This window comes from Lissotriton helveticus, chromosome 7 (genome assembly GCF_964261635.1).
Source record: "Lissotriton helveticus chromosome 7, aLisHel1.1, whole genome shotgun sequence".
Taxonomy (NCBI): Eukaryota; Metazoa; Chordata; class Amphibia; order Caudata; family Salamandridae; genus Lissotriton; species Lissotriton helveticus.
Genome location: NC_136068.1, coordinates 1,604,128,098 through 1,604,149,626, shown reverse-complemented (window position 1 = coordinate 1,604,149,626; position 21,529 = coordinate 1,604,128,098).

The window sequence follows — 21,529 nt, the reverse complement described above, 5'->3', positions numbered from 1 at the left end:
TATTTAACCAGGATCTGAAAAGTCTTCTTGAGGACTCTAGATTACACTCTGCCCATTCCTTCATCATGGTGGGGTTAGGGTTCTTGTAAGTCGTCTCCCCCCTACATGTTTGTCTTCGCTGAAATCCAATTTTAGAGGTATCGGAGTACACAAATAATACAGACTCTTCACCTCAGCACACACCTCTCCACCCTACCCTCCACACTGTCCTATATCATTGTTGCCAGCGTCTTCCGGGTCCTTCGACTTGAGCCTTGCTGGTCACAACAGGAAGATGCTGGTGCTGATGGAGGGCAACCGCGGTCAACCCTCCTTGGAAAGTGCTTTGTTTCTGACCATTGCAACGTTGGATTTGGTTTCTCCTCCTCTTGGACCTGTGATGAGAGGGGGTCCGTGTGCGGCCGAGGAAACCGTTCCGGACGATATGGCCAAATTCTCTGCTCCTCGTTCGCTACTTCCTGGTACGAAACTGGCACAGACCTCAATTACTGGTCAATTATGCCACGCCCCCTGTCTCCATCACTCTGCAAATTTGCTTCCAGGTGCACTGCTGGTGGGGGGAACGAGATCCACTGGCCTCTTGAGGGCCTCAAGACTAAAGTGGAATACTTCTGCCAAGCAGCAGTACGCCAGCAGGTGCGTTTGCAGAGTGGTGGGAAAAGGGGGCAATCCAGCTGTGTGGGTCTTACTGAAGGTAACAGGAGGGCTAGTTGGCTCCCAAGGACCCTCAAGAGCCAAGGGGACTTCATCCCCTAGTAGTGCGCCAGGAGGCATGTTTGAGGAGTGGTAGAGAGCCAGTTTCTGACTAATTGACCTCATCAGCCAAACTAGCTTGAATCCAGTGGCAAAGTGAGCAAGGGGCCCACATCTGGGCATACCCTGCCAACTTGGGGTGACAAAGCAAGCACACGTAGATGATGGACGGAGCGCTGAAAAGTTTCAGACACTCACTCCCAGTCACAGATCTGGGTTGGATCCATCATCGTTCTGTAGCCCACTTCGCCACCCCAGTTCAGACACAGCTATATGCAAATCAGTCTTGGCCCTGTGCCTCATGGGAAAAGTCCAGCCCGAACTGCCAAGCCATGTCTTTCCTAGACCGGAAACAAGCACCCAGGTCTTAGCAATTCTGCTGTGTGGGACTTACTTGACGTAACAGGAGGGGTAGTAGGCCCCCAAGGAAATCTTTGGGAGCCAACTATCCCTCCTGTTATGTCCAATAAGTCCCACAGAGCGGAATTGCTAAGAGGTCTTCGAAACCCACGCCCACTTTCTCCACCACTCTGCAAACACAGCTTGCAGTGCACTACTGGTTTGGGTATGATGCCTACTTTACTGCTGAGGGACCTTGGGGGCCAAGAAGCCCTCCTAGTACCTCCTGTAAGTCTTATTCAGCGGGATTTCTGAGAGCTGGTCAGAGGCCTTTCTCCACCACTCTGCAAACACAACTACTAGTTAAAAACCCTTAAATATTTACAGAAAAAACAAAGGTTACATGGATGTTATAGTTAGCAAATAGAATTTTTTAAAAACTTAGAAATCCACTGAAAAAAACAAAGGTTACAGGGACGTTATAGTTAGGGTCAGATGGCACTCATACTAAACCAGCTTAGCTAACTATATCATACGCCCCCACAATGCACTGCTTATGATCTCACATATTACATCACTCATGACATGGTCAGTGACATCTCTGATGACATCTTAAAAATGACATCGCTATTGCCATCACTGATGATATCATCCACAGAACCACTCACCTACTCATACCCCCATACTCCTACACCCACTCAGTCCTTCATAGACACTCACAAACCCACTCCCTCACTCCTATACCCACTTACATAACCATTCACTCACACATACAGCTACTCAAACAACCATGTACTCACTGATACAGCCAGCCACATAATCACACACTTACCAATACAGATACTTAAACATCCACTAATATACCTACAAAGTCACACACCCACTCACTCACCCAATAAGCCTCTCACCACAGTCGTTCACTCAGCCAAAGTAGCCCTCATACACTCACTCACATAATCACTTAGATACCCATTCACATATCCATACAAGCACGCACACATCCGTGTACTCCTCCATACAGCCATTCATACAGAGACTCACTGTCTAATACAGTCAAACACACAAAGTTACATAACGAAACACCTATTCAAATAGCCACTCACTCACCCATACAGTCACTTACATACCCAGTCACTTACTCATACAGCCATTCAGCCACCTACTGACTCACCCATACAGTCACTACACACCCACTTACCCACTGATAGAGCCACTTACATTGTCATTCACCCACCCATACATCCACTGACACACCCACTCACTCACCAATACAGCCCCTCAAACAGCATCTAACTCATTCACACAACTGCTTACCTAAACACTTGTACACCCATACAGCCACTCACACACCAATATGCACAAGGATACATACAGTCACACAGCCAATCACATGATATATATTAAAAGTAGTATCACTGATTAGTAGTACACCTAGTATACTACTTTTTGCAGTAGATATGTCTAGCAAACATAAACTCTTACAAAATACTTACACTCACTGGATGGTGTTATCAGTGATGGCATTAGTGATGTCATTTGAGATGTCATCAGTGATGTCACTGACCGTGTGATGGGCGATGTAAAATGTGAGGTCATAAGCAGTGCATTGCAGTGGCGTAAGTATAACTGCTGAATTTCTGACAGCACTGGGAACTGATTGCCCAAAGGTGGGCAAGCGTCACCTGCCAGTACTTTTGTACGCCGATGACGCGGTCCTCCTAGCGCAAACGGCTGTTGGCCTGCAGCTCTTAATTAAGGGTTTCGCGGATTTCATGAGGAAACTGGATCTCTCCGTCAACATGACAAAATCCTTCGTCATGATAGCAGGGAAGAAACCGCAGAAGAAATTTGTATTCAAACTAGGGGATCATGTCTTGGACAGTGTTAAAACATTTCCATATCTAGGTCTTTTACTCGACGAGAAGCTAAAGTTCTCCCCTCTGATAGAGGAGAGGGCGAGGAGACTTGTCTCAGCCAATGGATCTATACTAAATTTTGCCCGTCCAATGGGACGTTGGTCCCCAGAGCAGGTGTTGACTTTGTACAGATCAGTCAGTATCTCAAAGACCATCTACGGAGCTGAAGTTTGGGGCTTCAGAGATGCTCAATTAATTCAAAGCGAGGAAGACAAATTTCTGAAAAAACTGTTAAAACTTCCGCCGAGCATCCCTGCAGCAATAACACACAAAGAGCTGGGAATTACTTATATAGCTGATCTGATTAGATTGAGACCTATACTGGCCTGGATCAAAATTTGGACAAACCCCAATGCGGAACTTTCCAGACAGATCATCCAGGATTGCCTGACGAAAGAGAAATGCCTTCAAATCCCCTGGCTGAAATATGTTAAAGATACTTTGGGGGAAATAGATGAACAAAGGCTATTCTTGGACCCCTCCATGGTGGATATATATTCTAGACACTCAGTACAAGGGCAACTGCTGGATAAATATAATGGCAGGAGGAGGGAGCTTGACTCTATCAAATCCTCGACAGTTGCTCATTTGCTAGTATCTAACCAAGCAGGCATGGAACCGTACCTCTTTTTAATGTATAGTCAGCATGAGAGGTTTTTAATGACTCATTTTAGGCTCAATTTGTTGCACCACATTTTAGCCTATCCATCAGGGTTTACTCCAACAATTGAGCAGAAGGGTGCCTGCGGCTGCGACAATAGGTCTCCGCAGGACACCCTTCATTTTGTATTATTGTGCCCATTTTATAAAACACCACGTCAAAGATTCTTAGTAGGTGTTTTGAAAGACTCAAATATAATCCATGCCAAATCTGCTTTATTGTTTCTGCAAAAAGCCACTGAAATGCAAACTTATAATGTGCCATTATAAGTTTCCTTAAAATTGCTTTTAAATTGAGAAATACAAGGGGCTGATGAAACCGGTGGGCCGGGGAGGTATCTAATTGGTTATATGGGGCTTTGAATTACATTTGCACTTAGGTCCTACTACTTACAAAAATCCCTTTTTAAATGTGATGTCTTTTTTAAAACAATGTCATGTCGTTCAGAAAGTTTTGTATTCGAGATTATGTATCGTATTGGTGTTATTGTGCATTTTCATGATGGTTTTTAACCTTCTAAACAAATAAACGAACTGACCTGAACTGCTGAATTTCTCTGGTTTTGTATCAGTGAAATCTGACCCTAACTATATCGGCCCTGTAACCTTTGTTTTTTTCAGTGAATTTCTATGGTTTTTTTTATTTTATAGGCTATATAATGTACCTATAGCCTATGTTTTTCAGTGAATTTCTATGTTTTTTAATATTCTATTTCCTAACTATAACGGCCCTGTAATCTTGTTTTTTTCTGTGAGTATATATATATATATATATATATATATATATATATATATATATATATATATATGTTTATGTTATGTTTATGTTTTCAGATTTCTAGAGCGCATGGCTGCCCGTGAGCGTCCCAGCGCTAGTAATAGAATGTGTGAGGGCAAATGCGGGGAAATTAGGGAAACAGCCAGGTCTTAAGAAGCTTACGAAAGGAAAGGAGATTGGGTTGGGCACGGATGTCCAGTGGGAGTGAGTTCCAGAGATTGGAGGCTTTGTACGAAAAGAGGCGGCCTCCTGACCGGGCCCTCTTGGTATGGCGGTCAAATGTAGATGCGTGGATCGAAGAGTTCTATTGGTTTTGTATGGGGAGATAAGGTCCTTTAGAATAGGCGGGGCCTTGCCATGCAGAATTTTATGGGTAATGCACAGGGCCTTAAAATGTACTCTTTCGACGATGGGCAGCCAGTGCAGTGACCTGAGGGTCGGCTTAGCTGAGCTGCGGTTGTTGGCGCCCGTTAAAAATCCGAGCCGCAGTATTTTGCACAACCTGCAGTTTAGCTGTCACTTTCTGTGGAGCGCCCAAATACAACGCATTGCCGTAGTCCAGTCTGGATAGTATAAGGCCCTGTATCAAGAGCTTCCTGGACTGAATGGGCAGCAGCGAAAGGATTTTTCGCGCCGTTCGAAGGAGGCCGAAACAGGCTCCCGCAGTTTTTCTGGCTTGAGTATTAAGTGTGAGGCCTTGATCGAGCCAGATCCCCAAGCTTTTAATGTCTGATTTAGGAGTTGTAGGCAGTCCCATACACGGAGGCCACAGCGTCTCTGGGCAGAAATAAGACTGATTGCTCATAACCATGAGCTTGAGATGGGAACTGTTCATCCAGCTGGCTATGTCACCGAGACAGGAGTACAGATCGATGGAGGGGCAGTTCTGTTGACTAAGTGCCACCACCAACTGGGTATCGTCGGCATAAGTCAAGAGCTTAATGCCATAGGGGGTAACAATTTTTTCAAGAGGGGACATATAAACATTAAAAAGCGTGGGGCTCAGAAATGAGCCCTGGGGGACGCCACAGTGTATTGGAGTTGTATTGGAGATAAAATTGCCCTCTGCCACCTGAAATGACCGATTATAGTTCCAGGGTGTGTTTCCATTTATCTGTGTCTAACTTTGACCATGGCGCGCGGGCCTTTGGGGGGCTGCACTATGATGGTGAATGATCGGAATCCAACAACTGAACAGGATAAGAGAATGGTCTGACCATGGCACTGGAATTGGTGTGCACACTTTAGGATCAGGAATATTAGAAAAAATGGGGTCCAAAAGGTGCCCCAGGGTGTGCGTGGGTTGATGGTTACCCAAATTGAGCTGGGACGATGCCAGGTCTAATAACAGCTCAGTAGCACGACTATCTTTGTTATTATCAAAGTGAATATTTAAGTCCCCTAGGATCATAAGGTTTGGAAGCGTGCTAGCCAGGGTCAATGATGTTTCCAAAAGCGAGCTACAGAATTGTCCAATAGCCCCTGGTGGGCGGTAGATAAGGCGTCCAGAAAGCGATTTACATGGAGAGACTTGAATAGTGAAATATACGTTTTCGCAGTCTTGTATGGGACTGCCGTGAACCCGGCAGGAAAGGTGCTCCTTATATATTATGGCTATCCCCCCACCCTTTCCCTGCGTTCGGTCCAGGCATTGTATTAAGAAGCCTGGAGGCATAGCCTGGACGATGTCCGTGTCAGAGTCCGGGGCTAACCATGTCTCTGTTAGAAACAATATCTCCAATTGATGTTCTTCAACTAATGTATTGATTTCTAATGCGTGTTTCAGGAGAGATCTGCAATTGATCAGGGCCATATTAAAAATAGTGTGATAAGGGCGACAGGACTCAGACTTAGATAGCACATATGGGCAATAGCGGCAACGATTACGAGATCCCTCAATTGTGATTGAATGTGCGCAGGGAGGCGGCATAGGCTGTCTCAAAAGGAGCAGGGACTCCCTGGAGTATTCTAGCGGGGTGTGAGGCTTAGAGGTATTAGTATTAGTCCCTAGGCCCGGTCCGGCGTGGACGGGCGCAGACGGGCTTACCTCTGGTGCACCTCTGGTGCGCCAACGACGCGCCCGCTGTGCCCGTCCGCCGCGCGTCCGAGTAGGAGGGGACATTTTGTAGTGGGTGGGCCAAATCGCCCTCACCACTAGTCCGCCGACCGAGATTACCCCCAAGATGGCGCCTGTGTCGGAGCGCTCGAGATCCTGCTCCCTCGTCCCAGGTGACCCAAATCGGCCGCCTAAGGAAGTGTAGACCCTCGGGAGGTGCGAATGGAAAGGAAGGGGAAAGTGAGGGGATTCTTAGAAGATGCACAGAAATCGTGCCATTCTGTGAGTAGTTTTAAAATCACTATGTATCCCAGCAATTAACACAATTAAAACAATTCAATGATTCGCTTCAGTAATTCAAGAATTAAAAGGATTAAAAAAGAATTCGGTCCCTGACTCCCGGCTGTGCCTCAAGAGTCTAGCTTCTATCACTGAATGCGAACTCTGATCGGTCCTATATGTAGTGGGTGGGCCAAATCGCCCTCACCACTAGTCCGCCGACCGAGATTACCCCCAAGATGGCGCCTGTGTCGGAGCGCTAGAGATCCTGCTCCCGCGTCCCAGGTGATCCAAATCGGCCGCCTAAGGAAGTGTAGACCCTCGGGAGGGGCGAAGGGAAAGGAAGGGGAAAGTGAGGGGATTCTTAGAAGATGCACAGAAATCGTGCCATTCTGTGAGTAGTTTTAAAATCACTATGTATCCCAGCAATTAACACAATTAAAACAATTCAATGATTCGCTTCAGTAATTCAAGAATTAAAAGGATTAAAAAAGAATTCGGTCCCTGACTCCCAGCTGTGCCTCAAGAGTCTAGCTTCTATCACTGAATGCGAACTCTGGTCGGTCCTATATGTAGTGGGTGGGCCAAATCGCCCTCACCACTAGTCCGCCGTCCGAGATTATCCCCAAGATGGCGCCTGTGTCGGAGCGCTCGAGATCCTGCTCCCGCGTCCCAGGTGACCCCAATCGGCCGCCTAAGGAAGTGTAGACCCTCGGGAGGGGCGAATGGAAAGGAAGTGGAAAGTGAGGGGATTCTTAGAAGATGCACAGAAATCGTGCCATTCTGTGAGTAGTTTTAAAATCACTATGTATCCCAGCAATTAACTAAGCATGGGCGGATTTTGCGTATTGGCAATCCGCGGATCTGCGTATTTGCGTATTTGCGGATTGCGACAATACGCAAAATCCGCGGATCCCAGCGTATTTTTTTTTTTGCGTGTTCGCACGGGTTTCTGCAAGTTCGCGAGGGTTTTATTGTACAAAACGCTCGCGAACGTGCAGAAACCCGTGCGAACACAATGTGGCTACTCATGGCCAAACGGACGGGCTTCCATGCGAGTGGGCATGCCTCTTGTGTGTATAAAAGGTCAGAGGCCGATCACCTATAATTTATGCTTCACCAGTTGCTGGGGGTTGAAAATGATCATTACTAATTAATATGCCTTAATGGCCTGAGAGCTTTCAGAGTTGAATGAACCCAGGAGAAATGCTGAGAGGTAGATATTTGATTCTAATTATGCCTGAGTAGGTACATGTCTAAAAAAGCCTCTTCTTGACAGCTATATCATTGTCAAATGGCTACACCTCAGGTTTTCTAATTTGACACAATTACAAACCCCTGCCTGAATGAACACGCGAAAGGCACAGATAGACAAAAAAAGGCATATGAAAGTAGGTCTGTGAGCCCTCCTCGCATGTCCCCTTCAGTAGAATTGGAATAGAAAAGGCTCATAATAAAAGATAATTTGTTAATTACGCTTGTTCCTTTGGCATTTTCAGCTGTGCCCTTCACGCTGTTTCTAAATGAAAGAAACGTGTTAAAGCAATGTGAATGAATTATAACAACATGTGTGCACTGTTTCCGACGGCGCCAGCAAGCTGCCAGCGCCGTTGAAAAATAGTTACAAAGTTAGCTGCACCTGCTCTGTGCAAGCTAACTTTGTAACTATTTTACAACGGCGCTGGAAGCTTGCTGGCGCCATTACATGAGTGGGTGGGGGGAAGGGTGGGGGGAATCCGTTACATCCGCGGATTTTGTCGGATTTTTGGGAAAATACGTAAAATACACGGATTGCGTATTCACCAAAAATCCGAAAAATCCGTGGACGTAACGGATTTGCCGCCCATGCTTACAATTAACACAATTAAAACAATTCAATGATTCGCTTCAGTAATTCAAGAATTAAAAGGATTAAAAAAGAATTCGGTCCCTGACTCCCGGCTGTGCCTCAAGAGTCTAGCTTCTATCACAATATCTATACTACTATTATAAAGCAAGAACTTTGAACCTTTGAGGCGGGTAAACTCGGGAACCACAGCGCCAATCCACACACCCGATACATCATTGTAATCATCAGGGTGTGCAGATGGACATAGGCTATATAAACTATAAAAATATGCGTTATTTAAAAAATGTACCTTAAAAAAAAAGTAGTCCCTTCGAAGTAGCGCTTGCCGCGACCTGCGTCCTGACGTCAGGAGCGCAGGGAGGAGCGGCGGACATGGCGCGGGGGAGGAACGCTGACGAGCGGCGGACAGGCGGTGAGGACCAGCGGACAGGCGGTAGGAGCGGTGACGAGCGGCGAGGAGCGGCGAACTGAGGAGCGGGGGGGAGGAGCGGCGGCTGAGGTATGGCTCCGGGGAACCCACGGACAATGTCGGGACAGGCGGCGGCCCGGGCTGCTGGACAATGTCGGGGCGGGCCGGGTCCCGGGCTGCTGGACAATGTCGGGGCGGGCGGGGGTCGGGGAAGCCTGATTGCTCCCGGACAAGGTCGGGACGGGCTGCTAGTATATATATATATGTATATTTGGACACTTTCAGCGTATTTCTTTGGCGCTGAATAAGGAGAGCACACTGGTAACACTGGTATCCTTACGAAGTGCTTTAATGCAGACCCTTCAACAGACACGTTTCGCCTTGCGGCTTCGTCAATGTCAGATTTCTGTGCAAAACAAACGACAATTTCATGTCGTGAAGCCTCACGAGATCTATGTCAACAGTAAAGATGGACTCCAGTACATTTCTCAAATGGTGCGGCCATCCTAGAACGTTTCATAGAGTGCAAAATTATTGAAATGTCGTTTGTTTAAAGTGCTGTGTGCAATTATAATAAAACAACAACAACGATTTGTGAATTACAGGGAGAAAAAACATATTTGTTATAAAATTCATTGTCGACAAGGCTTGCTATTGCAATATCATTAATATCTGGCTTAACATTGCATTTATGAAATATGACCAATTGATTATGGCAATTTCCAATATATTCCAAGTCAATAGCCTACGCTTTGTGTTTCTCCCCTGTTTTACTATCTAGCCCTGGATGGGCTGACGTCTCAGTATCTGGTCAAGAACAATGGATTATTAGTGTACCTATTCTGATCCTTGTATCCCTGTATCCCTGTAATGCCGCCCTTCTAGTGACAGTATCCCCAGTGGATCTTGAGTGTTTCATAACTGTCACTTTTTTCTCCGTTTTATTCTTTGATAATTATCGGTAATTGTTCTATAATGAATCATGATGTTAATTACTTTTTGTTTATATATCCTTATAGATGCACCCACATTTCTTCATCATTATTCAGCCCTATGGGGGCCTTTGTCTGGAGGTCGATAATATATTTGGATTCTAGAATCCTTAATGTTTTTACTCTGTCTCCTCTACTTTCCTTTCTGTCCACCTGATCTAGACAGTAAAAGGTTAGTAGGTCCTTATTACTTTGATGGTGTTGTTCAAAGTGTCGCGCAACAGATATGTTTTATCCTTATTTGTTATTGCGCGCATATACTCAAGTATTCGTTTCTTTGTGGGATGAAAAGTGCTGCCGATGTATCGTTTTGCACATGGGCACTCCTAACAATATACCGTAAGCTCAGTCTTTTGATTTCTCTTATTGGTCTTACGTCATCTGGCCTTCCTTTGTATGTCAATACCGTTTTACTGTTTTTACAGGCATTACAGCGAAGGCACAGATAAAAACCCTTGAAATTGATTGTCTTGCGAGATTGTGGCAGAGTGGAAAAGTGGCTGTGGACAAGATGATCCCCAAGCGATTGGCAGCGTCTATAGGTGATAGATGGATGGTCAGGGAGATGTTTCCTTAGGACATTGTCCATTTTTAAAATGTGCCAGTTTTTGTTAAAAATGTGCACAACTTCTCCCGATTTTATGTTAAAGTCTGTTATCATTCTGGCAGGTTCATCTTTTTTCACTATAGGTTTTACCACCAGTAGATTTTTTCTATCTACCTTTGCCACCTTTTCAGCAGCCTCCCTCAGGATGCTGTCTGAGTAACCCCTGTTTTTGAACCTCGCACTAGCCTCTTCTTTTGCCCTTTGGTAATCTCCCACATCTGGACAGTTACGCTTCTTACGAAGAAACTTACCAAAGGGGATATTCCGTACTAGGCTTCTCAGGTGGTGGCTTGCTGCATGTAGCATGGCGTTACCCACCGTTGGCTTTCTATACAGCCTTGTCTGTAAGATGTTGTTATCCACAAAGACTTCTAGGTCAAGATAATTGACAGAAGTTGCACTAATAGTACTGGTCAATCTTAGATTCCACTCATTGTCGTTCAGCACAGCAACGTATTCCTCAGCCGAGGATCGGTCTCCACGCCAAACGACAAAGAGGTCATCTATGTACCTTGTCCATAACATAATCTTGTCTGTCCAGTGATCATGGGTATCCCCCCAGGCCATGTGCTTCTCCCACCAGCCCACGAATAAATTTGCGTAGCTGGGGGCGAAGCACGTGGCCATTGCGGTCCCCCATATTTGTTTGTAAAGTTTTCCTGAAAAGAGAAAGATATTATTATACAAGCAGAATCTTATCATGCATAGCAACATTTCATTATGTTTGTAGTATTTCAAAGGTTTTCTGTCAAGAAACCATTTTATCGCTGAAATACCATCTTCGTAGCATATGCATGTGTATGAATTAGTAACGTCTAGTGTGATCAGAATCATTTCTGATTCCCACACTATGTTGTCCATGAGTCTTAAAAAATCCTGCGTATCTTTCACACACGATGCCAAGTCCTTCACGAGCAGAGCTAAAAAAGTATCAATAAATCTTGAGGTGTTCTCCAGGAGACAATTGATTGAAGACACTATCGGTCTCCCTGGAGGGTTCTTTGCATCCTTGTGGATTTTAGGGAGGTAATAGAAGGTTGTTAGGACAGGTGTTTCACCCTAAAGAAATACAAACTCTTCTTCATTTAACATTCCCTCGTCTTTCCAACCTTTTAAAATAGTTTGGCATTCTAATGTGCATTTCACGTATTCGGATTTCTTTATTATTTCATAACAATTTATGTCCGTGAGTTGTCTCAATGGCTCTTGTTCATACAGCTCTTTCTTGTATACCACGACATTTCCCCCTTTGTCTGAGGGTTTGTTTTCAATGTTTTGGTCATTCTTTAATAATTTTATAGCCTCCCACTCTTTTCTTGTGATATTGGAACATTTCTTGTTGTCTTCATATGATGGTTTTGTCAATTTTTGTAAAGCCATGAGTATGGCCTCATTAAACACATCAATTGCATCATGCGGGGTGTTTGGAACCATCTTTGATTTCCGTTTCAAATTGCTGGGATTCCTTATTTGAGTTACCCCGCTATTTCCAGGCCCGTTGTTGTATTATTAATTTCTTCTGTTTGTGTTTGTGCCATGGATTGTAGGGCCAATAAAGTCTCTAGATCATTACCAAATAGTTCATTTGGATCGTTTCCTCTATCACTGTGTTCTTCCTCAATATTTTCCATTCTCGGATGCAATAAAAAGATATTGTGAAATTTTAATTTCTTATGTACTTGAACAGGTCTATTCTTGTTTGTATCAAGTCAAATTCTGCAGTTGGACAAAACGTTAAGCCCCTCTTTAAAAGCTTTATCTCTTCTTCATTCAATGATCTATCCGAAAGGTTGATGACTGTATTATTCTCAATGTCCATTACTATTTGCCTCTCCAGCCTCTGCTCCGTGTAACTCTTGGTGATGCTACCGATGTTTCTTCCCCTCTTACCCCTCCTTGTTTTGCCGTTCCTGTATATATATATATGATGGTTCTTGCCTCAGTTCCTGCACTCGCTGGTCGGTGCTAACATACGCAGGGCGAAAATGCTCCTAAATATTTCAGCTACAAGGTATAAATAATACTAATACTCACGGGAGCAGTTCACCCTGATTTGATTTTGGTGTAGGTACACACAGACGCGTTTCGGCAACCGCCTTTCTCAATGACAGAAGGTGGCCCATGATGGCGTCATTAAGTACAGAATTCAATGGTGTAGCAAAATTCATCGACATCAAAAACAGACCAATGTCCTCATTGTTTTGGTTTCGGCCATTTTGAAACATGCATTGCTACATATAAAACTCCTACGATCTCACTGTTGTATACAGAAAAGAAGCCCAGTATTTAGCCCTGTATGGGCAAATGGTACCTGATAATTGTGGTACCACTCGTTTTACACAACCTTGTTAATTTCATTATTCTACCCATTCAGGGAAAACTGGGCTTTCTTTTCTGAATACATTGGTCCGTTTTTTGATGTTGATGAATTTAATGACGTCATCTCTGGCTGAAAAAAAAATTAAAATATATATATATATCCACGAAGGTACTTCATTCGTAAGAATAAACGTCACCAACACTCTGGAAGTTGCTGTGCACGATAGATTTTAATTAGGCAGGAAAACAACGTGTTTCGCTTTGCAGCTTGATCACGTTACGTGATCAAGCTGCAAAGCGAAACGCGTTGTTTTCCTGCCTAATTAAAATCTTTCATGCACAGCAACTTCCAGAGTGTTGGTGACGTTTATTCTTACGAATGAAGTACCTTCTTGGATGTATTGGGTGACTGGGAGCCCTACGCCGACCCACTCGTGAACGTGACTGGTTTTTGACCGGAACTTTGGTGTTGTTTTATATATATATATATATATATCTTAGAAACAAGAAAAAGCCAAACTGCCGTCCTGGGTCCCCAGGCAGAACAGAAGACTCCACGAATCCAGTCTGAGGCAAGAGATCATTTATTAAGCAGCGCTTAACAGAAGCGAAAATATATATATATATATATCCACAATGTTTTTCTCCTTCGCTTGAAGGCGCGCTCATATATCTATATATATTATTTACAATTTCATTGTAAAGGGCATAGTCGTTGGAAAAGTTTGTGTGGTAAATATGCATGTGTTGTAAATCCTATGTGGTAAAGGCATGAGTGTTTCCAGCCTCGTTGTAAAGACTGTTTTCCGTCAGATTTCCTGAAATCAGCTATCCTTTTAAGGTAAATTCTCAAAGCTCTTACCACATCCAGTAGGTGAATGAAATTATCTGAATCTGATGAAAGGAAGGGTTATTTCTTGTTCTCTAGGAAATGGGGTATTTTCCTTAGGCTAAACTTTTGGAAAGCACAATATGATCCCCAAACATTTCAGGTAGGAATACTGACACACCAGAGCCCCCATCACTCCCAGTCTTCTTCCATAGTTATATCTACCAGAAAAAAGACTTTCAGAGTTAGACATTTTTTAGAGGCTTCCTCCAGAGGTTCAAAAGGAGATTTATTTTTTATAAAGGCTAAAACCAAAGTTTAATCCCATTGAAGGAAAAAGAATGTAACCCTTGATCTTAATAGTTCAAACCTCTTAAAAAGGTTTAGGAATTCATTTGACATTAGTTCAATGGAGGGAAGGTCATTCCAAGGAGATCTAAATGCCAAAATGTTGGATCATTGGTGTTTAAGTGTAAACAAGTGTAAACCGCTGCGATGGTTCTGTATCTCTTAGCGCCGAGACACCCCCGGGTAGTTGCGCGCTCTAAAAATTGCACAAATAAATAAATAAATAAACAAGAAAAGGTTTTTCTCAAGGCTATCTTGAAAACATTGTAGAATGTCTTATGAAGGACGCTGAACTGGACAGAGCTCTTTAGATCTACCAGTGGTGGCTGGTGAGGTTTGTGAGTGGTGAAGTTGCGCTTAGTGGAGGGGAGGGGGAATCACAGTGTTTTTTAGGGAGGTTAATTGCCATTTCCTGAGCAAATCTTATTGAACAAAAATGGGGTAAACTATGCATTTTTCAGCCAGATTTTTTACACATGCTCTCTCTCGCCCTCTCTCTCTGTCAGATATCAGGGTTGCCTACTAGGCGCATTATTAGAGTAATCCCACTAGTCAACCATTTACAAGCGACAGTGGAAGACCACATCCAATACTAGAGATCTCATTTCCGCATTCTCAATATAAGTTCCAATAACACGCTCCATGTGTGAACCAAATTGGAGTGGTGTTAACCAATGATTAGATGTACAGCAGAAAATTATCAGTCAATTCACACTGCATTGAAATCCCAAAACATAGCTGCTTCACATGATTTGAAGTAGTTCTTCTGCATACATTCATATAGCTCCTCTGATCATCAGCTTACCTAAACACTAACAACCAATGAATTGCTTTATGCTGTCAGTGTTATTTTATTGTTTTTTCCCCATAGTCCAACCACAAAACAATGGTCAAGGATACAGTGACCTAGACAAATGAAAAAATGGAAAGGGAGCCAACCATCACCATTACACAACTGCACTTCCAAAATACTGTCTTCCTTGACATGGACTGTAAACCTATTTAGCTCAGATAACTGCCGTACTTAACATTTTTAAGTTATCATTAATACATTTTTCACAAAGGCTTGCTATATAAACATTAGGGGTCAGCCTTACTGTCAACTCACCCTCAATTAGTGGGTGCCAGCCTTTTAATGGTATTCATCTTCCTGAAAAATAACACGCCTCCACACACCACCAGAATTTCACCATCCACATTTGTTTCTCCATGCACTCATGGAGGAATCCTCTCAAGCATCTGATGTGACCTACGTATGACCGCCAAGAGGGCGACATGTTGCTTACTTCCATGCGGTCATAAATCCGCCATACTTACAACCCGACCCATATTGTGAACTACCGAGCCAAGCTGGGTTTGCAGCCAAGGTCTTTTCCAGAAATGGTGAAGCTGGTGCCATTTTGAGTCTGACATGCGTTCATGCCATTGAAGATCGGGGGGGTCTCAAAAGAAGACTACGTACCGGTGCAGGGAACACCCAAGTCCACAGCTTCCTCCAAGTACGTTAAAAAATGGGAGACCACACCACTGGGAGTGAAGAAACACGGTTTTATTAATCTTACACAGGAATCTCTAGAGATGGAAAAATGTCCGTGACCCACTGGAGGTAGGTAATGGGAGACTGTTTGACTTGCAAGGAGCATGCAGCGTCCTTTATAGGACGTGGACACTCCTCCCCTCGCAAGAGAAGGAATGCCGAAAGTCCATATAGCTTGCTGGGATGGAGATACAGATCACCTGCCCTTTGTCACGGAGCTTGATGCAGGAATGGGGCAGTCTAAGCCTTAGGCACATCACCTGCCTCTTGCCGCGTAGTTGGAACAGGAATGGAACCTGCGGGCGAGGTCATCTACCATCTCAACATTCCTGGCACATTTTAGCATGGGTGCGGTAAAAAGCTCAGCTCGAGTCGACATATACGTGGTCAGTGAAACCGAGGTGAAATGGACGCTGAAGTCCCAAAACGGTGGGGCACATGGCAACTTAGCAGATTCAGTTTTCACACCATAATCTAAAATCCACCAGGAGGGAGATTATTGAGGAACAAATGCCATAATAATAACGTTGAAAAAAGTGGATTTAAATTCGCCACTGAACTGGAGTTGGGGAAGTAGCTTTTACGTGGGAGAAAGGTAAAAGAACATAAGTTTAACTCTTTGCACCACAATTCCCATGTTGTTTTTCTTGTACAGGAATTTTAGCTTTTGATCTAAATAACAGTTTTCTCAAGGCCGGGTGCACATGAACAACGAGGCAGCACCAGAGGTTTTAAAGAACCACGAGTTAGACTTAATGTAAAAAATTCCACAGGGAGGGGAATGTCCGAGGTTAGCCAAATACCTTTTTAAGTGCTTTGGGTAAGACTCCACAACATATTTGAAAGGAAGGTACCAGTACAGCGGATGTCAATGACAAAAAGGAAACACACTACATGCAAATGTGCGCTCTTAACACCTTTTCTACACATGAACAGTTAACGCAATGAGAACCTCTTTAAGAACGAAACTCACAGGGAAGGAAATGAGAGGGCCGCCGCCTGGACAGTTTGTACTTCTTGCAGCGAATAATAATAGCTATCAGGAGTATAAATAGCACATACCAGAACGAACGGGAGACTGAAGTCGCATGTATAGATCTATTGTAATCACGGCCGGAGTCCAGAAGCCTGTGGCTGATGGGCATCAGGATAACTTCTACGCGCCTTTCTTACTGTCCGTCCGGTGCTAAAATGGCGCCCTGCAGCATTGACTCGTGCAGGAGGCAGACACCGCAAGTCGAATCTGCGCAGTGTGTCTTAAGTCATGACATACTGTGCATACTCAATACCTTGCTTTCCAGCACTCACACATCTACCACACGCTTTCTCAACTCGTCACAGGGTCTCACCCTGTGACGAATTGGCAAAGGGTTGGGTCACAAAGCTCTCCACTCCTTGATTGACGTGGAGGCCCTAGGAAGCAGGGAAATGAGAGGGAAGACATGAAGGAGGCCTTTGAGCAATGGACTGGTCAATGGATCTACCTCCATTGCTGCTTGATCCTGACAGGTTTAGGACAACCCTGGGAGCTATGAATTCTGCTGGGTAGCAAACAAGTCTACCTGAGGATCACCCCATCTCTGGCAAATTGTCTGAAAAATCCAAGGACTCAGAAACAACTCCTGGGAACAAGGAAACACTTAGCTTAGCTAATCTGTCTGATAATTTGATACGTCACTGATATGGACTGCTGTACAGAAAGGAGATTCAGCCTGCCCTAAATGCATAGTAGTTGCGTCAACTGGTTGACAGACACAAAACCGGTTCCAAACTGGCAATCATATTACCTGCATGAATCAATAGAACATTCCTTGTTAGGCTGCTTTTTAGATTGCCAGCACTTCTTTCCAGTTGTAAGATGTGCTCTTCTCATCCCTTTCCAAAGACCTTCAGACTCTCAATCAATCAATCAATCATATCATTTGTAAAGCGCACTACTCACCCACGAGGGTCTCAAGGCGCTGGGGTGGGGAATGCTGATACTGCTCGAAAAGCCAGGTCTTGAGGAGTTTTCTAAAGGTCAGCAGGTCTTGGGTCTGCCGTAGGTGGATGGGGAGGGTGTTCTAGGTCTTGGCGGCAAGGTGGGAGAATGATCTGCCGCCGGTGGTCGCTCTTCGGAAGCGGGGGACTGTGTCAAGGGTGAGGTCGGCGGAGCGGAGCTGGCGGGTGGGGATGAAGAGGCTGAGTCGTCTGTTGAGGTACGTGGGTCCGGTGTTGTGGAGTGCCTTGTGTGAGTGGGTGAGGAGCTTGACTCTAAAACTCCTCTTATCCCAAACACTGGTGTCAATAGTTAGTATCAGTGGATCTGGATAAGCAAGCATTATCCCTTAGTTCAGTGTTGAAGGCATCTTCCACCATGACAAGTATTCCCACGTTGTCTGAGAGACGGGACTCAGTGGCTCAGAATATGAAGCACCACCTGACCCAGATAATGGTGAGCCCAGTGGATGGTGAATAAGGTTGCAGCCTTAAAAGCAAACCTCAGGCAAGGTAAGACAACTGATCCACTACAAACCGGGAAGAAAACAAAAAAGGTAGAGGTTCAAAAGGGAGAAAAAGGTTTCCCTTGGCGTGTCTGCTGTTTTCATTAGTAGCACTACGAGATGACCTTTGATCTTCACTTTTCTGAGGAAAATCACCATTCCTATGTACGAGTCAAATTAAGACCCAATGTACTCTAGGCTCTGAGACTGGGGTCAGATGAGACTTTGTACAATTGTTTAGGAAGTCAAATCTCTGAAAGGTCTGAATGGCAACACTGGTATACATTATGAGGAGAGAAGTTACCTGGTGCAGTGTATTCATTTTTAAATGAACTGTAGAAATTAATAAGTTGAGGAGCTTTAAATCTGTTATCATCCTAAAGTCCCCTGAAATTTTTTTTTTTTTTAAAACACTGTAGAGTAACAACCTGTCCCTCTTTCCTGAAAAGGTACTGGACAAATAACCTCCTTGTTTATCAAGGATGCTACACTCTCCTGTAATGGCATCTTCCTTGAAATCTCTTTTGGCCAGGGAGCTTGGATGAAGCGAGGCTCCTGTAAAAGTGAAAAAATGTTTATGGCATAATGTTTGAAAGTTCTCTATGACCTGTTGATCAATAATCCATATGTTCTATTCATCTTTAAAAAGTAATAGATGTCACACGACTGGTCCTGATAATAAACAGGAATAGACAGAAATGCTTTGGGTTAATTTTTCTCCCTGAACACTGAAAAGAAGAAGTGCCTTCAGACTCTTTACCTTGAAAACTGGATTTATTTTAATTAAAGTTACTTTGTCTTCTTTTATTATAATTAGGGCTCCTGGTTTTATGGTATTTATTTGTTTGACGTTTCCGTCTTTATTTATTCATATTTATTTTTTGTTAACTTTATCTGTATTTATCCATGTTTATTGTGGGTTTTGTGAGAAAAATAAAGCTGAAACTGGTATATTTCCACATTTATTTAACCAATAAATATGCAGGCATGCTTGAATGCCTGCCAGGTTTCAGTGATATGAACACCTGAAAAATATAAATCAATTCACTTATATGAAAATATGCACATTGCAGTATCAGCTCTGTGCATATCTACTGCTGTTTAAGCCTCTTTACCAAAATTCCTTTCTTTTCTAACTCTTTTACCTATCAGTCCAACAGTTATTGGCTTGGCAGTCATGGCAAAGTGTATTTAGAATCATTCAAAAAGCACCCAATTTCTGTTTTTATCCATATTTAAAAATAAATACAGACAAGAAAATACATGGTTTTCCATCTGTATTTATCTGTAAAAATTAGTGAAAACATGGAGCCTTAATTATAATCAAACTTTCTCTTCCTTCCTTCCCTGGGCTTTTACTTATGACAAAAGTGCTGTGCGCTTCTGGCTTTTGAAAGATGTTACGGAGAACCTCCTCTAATTCTTCACCGAACAGCTTGTTGCTCTAAAAAGGCATCCTCAAAAGAAATCTTTTCTGTGCTGCATATATACCTTCCAACCAGTGGTTAATTTGTGCTGTGGTTTCTGGTGCTCAGCACCAGCACTTAATAGTCAACACCATCTCTTATGGCAGTGTGCCACATGGGTGCGCTGTTTGTTACTTTTGAAATGAGCACAACAGTTATTTAATAATTTAATATACATTGAATACCTGCTGCCTGAGCCATTCCTGTAGCTTTGAGTGACCTAGAATAGTCTGTGCTGCACACTTTTAGGCATGGGATGGTTAGTAGTTGGGTTGATACAGTCATTAGCAGCACTGGCGAAGGCAATGGGCAATGCAATTCTCCTCGTAGTAGAGACGTTGTACCATAAAGAGGGGGCTTGTCATGGCCCTTCTCTACTTCCCCCTAATATGACAAAATTGACAACTGTGGAACATTATGGGATACCCTTTAAAGGACTACCTTTTCAGTTGAATACAACACAATATTGCGGTTATTCCCCTATACCCAGGACACTTCTTCTGGACAGCTATTCACACAGCAGAGGGCATATCAGAGTATACAACTTTATCCTTGAAAAAGTCACATGTGAGACTAAACACGCGTCAGCGGTTTTTCCTGACTGAAATTACCACCTTCAGTGAAACAATATTTGGCTCTTGTCATTTCACTGTTGGATCTGTGAACTACTAAGAGGAGTGAAACACTTCATGTTGAATGTTATAGGGAGTACTGTGGTACTTGTTTCTCGTATTAACACAGAGGTCCTTGGCCAAAGTTTATTATGCATTCAGGGTAGTATGATGCATTCGTACCATATAACACCACATTGAAAAGATTTTTCCTTACAGTTCTGGCTGCTAATAGAGAGGCACATGACAAGAGAAGTGCAATCAAAGTACCATCACTAACCTTTCTAATTGGTTTTGTTTAAGAACACAAAAAAGCAGGCAAATTCATAGAGGTTTTATAATTATACAAATTTGAACACTCTCTTTTTTATTTTGTTTTTAAATCTGTCTATAGAATAGTAAAATATATAAAATATACCTTAAGAAGTGGAAGAAGGCACTGATACAGACAACTAAAGCCCTGCTTTCTTTTTTTCTTAAAGAGTTTACTCTACCTCTGCTCTGTAAATCGAGCAGACAGTGAAGGAGGAACCATTACATGGAGAAGTCTTTACAAGAGATAAGAACGCCCTTAAGGGGCCCAGGCATCAGACAGGACAGGGGTTCTAAAAACATAATAGTGATTTCACTATTTTCTTTATTTAAAAAAACTCTGTTCTGATTTTAAATCACATTTAAGTACTCACTACTCTTTGTAATGGAGCAGGCGAGAGTACTTCTGACAATAAATACCTTTCCAATTGCTGATCACTAGTTTGCTATTGCTGGGCAGGACCTCACCTCATGATAAAAGTCTGCACAGGTGGTGTGCCAAAGGAAGGTGTAGACAGCTACAGTTCGGAGTACCCAGTTACAAGAAACAGCCACTTGCAGTATGGATGGGCACCTCTGGGCTAACCCCAGTCACAGGGGCAATGAAAGAGTTGCAGGGTTGTTCTGGAAAGACAACCCGACCTCCTCCACACACTTTTTTTCATGGGGGGCCCATAATGTTGATTTCTTCAGTGCAATTTTCTCAAGAGAAATTCCACTATCATTTTCAATCCAAAAAACAGACTAACATGTTCACCGCTCAAATGACTTTCATATTTCACTATACTAATTCACCACTAATCCTTTTTGTGTTCTGAAGTAGCGTGCTACTCGTCGAAAAAGAGCATCAACTCCACATCAGGGTAGTAAGCGCTATATAAATGCATTTACAATTGTTAAACAAACTTTACCCCATTATGCCACTGATAGAGCTTTTTTTGCTAAAACATAGCAGGTTCATCTTTGTCCCAAGTTTATCACCTTTA